General features: G+C 48.3%; 1 pseudogene; it reads right to left on the bottom strand.

The window, feature by feature from the left end:
• Window positions 1–1,448: 1,448 nt before the first annotated feature.
• Window positions 1,449–3,182, bottom strand: part of LOC102439347 — a 10,089-nt pseudogene continuing 8,355 nt past the window's right edge.

Below are 3,182 nucleotides of genomic sequence, written 5' to 3'. Positions count from 1 at the left end.
GGGGAGAAGTTTGAGTCCCCGCACCCCCCCCCCCCCAACTCACCCTGCCCCTTTATAACCCTTCCTAGCTTTGTGTGGTTCCAGGTGACACAGGTCACCCAGGAAGGCACTCTGGTTTCCATAGTTATCTTGTTGAGCGTCGTCTCCCTGAACCAGTCAACTCGGGGGCCAGGGATTATTGTCTGTTGGGTTCGCTGCCTTGGCCCCAGTGCTTAGAACAGTACCTGGTGCACCATAGGCACGCAATAGAGGTTTGCACAGTGAATTTTTATTATGTATTTACTGAAAGAGTCCAAGATACTGATAGGGGCACGGTTAGAAACGTAGCCCCTACCATTTTCTCCGTCCCAGGTGTTTGTGGGGATGCTGTGCCTCAGTTTCACCAGCCCGAAAACAGGATCTGAAGTCGCCTTTCCTAAGCTGGCCAAGTGAGGTCGGTGCCCTTAGTTTGTGTAGTCCTTAAGCCAATCCCCATGGGCCAGGCTCAGACCAAGTTTGACCTCCATCCAGGCCCCCGCGGGCGCCCCTTCTGAGCCCATCAGGCCCCGCCCCATTGGGCGGAGCCATGGCCAGGCTAGCAGGTATAAAAGTTCCAGGCCAGTGGCCCCAGTCACTCAGCTGAGCTTCTAGCCAGAACGCACACGCCTCGCTCGCCTTCCGCCCTGAAGCCCACCAGCCTGCCCGCCAGCCCGCCAGCCCGCCAGCCCGCCAGCCCGCCAGCCCGCCAGCTCACAGGATCGTCCGCACCCCAAACCATGTCCCGCTGCAAGGCCGGCTGCAAGCCCCGCCGAGTAGACCCCGAGTCCACCGCCCACACCGACGACGATGAGATGGACATGGGGGACCCGGTCATCAACGTGAAGCCCGAGCCAAGTCCGTGGCCCCTACAGGCCGCGGGGCTGCAGCGGGGTTCTCCAAAGGAAGGGCCCGCGCCAGGCCACCTGGAGGGCGCACCCCGCTCCTGCCCTACCCTGGTGCCCGCCGCCCCTACCCACCTCGCCCTCGGCTTGCAGAACCAGTTGGCGCCGTGGACTTCTCTGGTCCCTAATCCTCACGACCGCCTGCCCTGGACTGGCAAACACTCAGATACGTTGACCTACTCAGCAATAAAAAAAAAGGAACAATTGATTCATGCAGCAATTTAGATGAACCTCAAGGAAACGATGTTGAGTGAGAAAAGTTAATATCTAAAGAATAGATACTGCATGGTTCAATTAATGTAACATTTATGAAATACACGTGGTTATTATTAAAAAATGTATACTATTTTTTCTTATGCTCCACCCCCTAAACCACCTCGACTTTGTAAATACCTTCCTCACGTATTCATTGTGATCAATAAAATAGTCTCTCAGAAATATTTTATATTTTATTTAACGACATTGATTTGACTTAGCTCTTACAAAAGGCTTATAAAGTGCCAAGTGCCTCTTACAGGTATTCGCTCATCAGATGCTGGTAGTGGAGGTCTGCTCACTCTACAAATGGACAACCAAGCACAGTGGGTTTTGAGTGACTTGCCACCCGTCACCCAGCTAGCCCTGCACATTCCCTCTCAGGCCTCTTGAGTAATTCCCCAATCTACATTTCCATCTCTCTGACTCAGTTTAAGTTCAAGCCTTGTCAGTCTTATAATAAGTGGTTGCAAAATCTTCCTCACTTTCCTCACTGTCTCTATTCAAGTCAGTCTTCTCCCAAAATTGCTGATTTCTACAAGTTGTGGACCATCATTCTTACTAGTTTTATCATTCATTGATCTTAAATTCCTACACTTACACAACCGTGCTCAATAAGCTTTCATTCATCTAGCCACTGATTTAGCTGTTCCCATTTCATAAGTGCCTGACCAATGGTCTCTATGCAATATGATATGGCTTCTTACTGCCTTTAGGATAAGGCTCACCTCATGAGCATAGAACACAGGTTGGTCACCACCGTTTCTCATCAACCTTTTCAGTCTCCTTCTATTTACTCCAGTAACACAGCCTTCATTTTAGCTACCCTTAATTACAGTATTTAGCTTTCCACATGCACTTCTAAGGATGATGGACAGATGGATGGATGGAGGGATGGATGGATGGATGGAAGAATAAATGAATAGATGGGTAGTAGATGGTATTGGGTAAGTGGATGGTTGTTGGATGAATGGGGTAAAATGGAATGGATGGTTTTAAGATTAAAATAGAACTTTGGAAAATGGGAAGTGGAGCAGAATTGATTGGGATGTAAAACTCACAGTTATTAAAAATTTACTCCATTGTAGTCATTTCATGCATAGTTTCACTGAATTTTGATAAAATGCTTCAAGGCGGGCATTATTATCTCATTGATGAGTGAGAAGCTCAGGTTTTTAAAATAGGACAGCTTCTTCAAAAACAGTTGACACCTTGACAATGTGGGGGCTAGGAATGCTGACCCCCTACATAGTTAAGGATCCATATATAACTTTTGACTCTTCCAAAATTTAACTACTATTACTAAAAGCCTACTATTGACCAAATGCCTTACTGGAAACATAAATTGCTGATTAACACATTTCTTGTATATTATATGTATTATGCACTATATTCTTTCAATAAAGAATGCTAGAGTAAATAAAATGTTATTAAGAACATCATATGGAAGATAAAACATATTTGCAATGTTTATTGGGGGGAAAATGCACATATGAGGCAAGACAGTTGGCCATTTGGCTTTCATGGCTATTCTAGGTGTAGGAGCAGAGTAGATGTGTACAGGATCCTAATCGTCTTCTGCTCAAACCCGCCCCTCCTCCACTCCCCCTCCCCCCCCTCCCCCCCCAGGCACCGCAAGACTCACCTCTCCAAAAAACAAGACTTTCAAGTGGGCAAAAAAACCCCCTCACCACCGGACCCCTTTTTTTAAGGGCCAAACCCCCCCCCCCCGGGCTTCCGCGCCCCCCCTTGTTTTTTTATTTATTTTATTACAAACAATGTAAACGTTAATGATTTTTTGAGCCGCGGGGAGATCGGAAGATTATTAGAAGGAGAAAGTCTACCCTCCTCCCCTGGGGGGGGGGGAAAGAGTCCGCCCCCCCTTTTAATCTTGGACAGAGATTGGGTGAAACTCCCCCCCCTCCCTCCAGGCCTTAATGCCCCCCGGACCCTGTCCGGGGGGGGGCGAGGAAGGGGTGAGGGCACGGATGAAATCCCCCCCGCCAA

Source organism: Myotis lucifugus, unplaced genomic scaffold (genome assembly GCF_000147115.1).
Source record: "Myotis lucifugus unplaced genomic scaffold, Myoluc2.0 scaffold_214, whole genome shotgun sequence".
Lineage (NCBI taxonomy): Eukaryota > Metazoa > Chordata > Mammalia > Chiroptera > Vespertilionidae > Myotis > Myotis lucifugus.
Note: the sequence above shows the minus strand (reverse complement) of the source record. Positions and strands in the feature narration are given on the sequence as shown.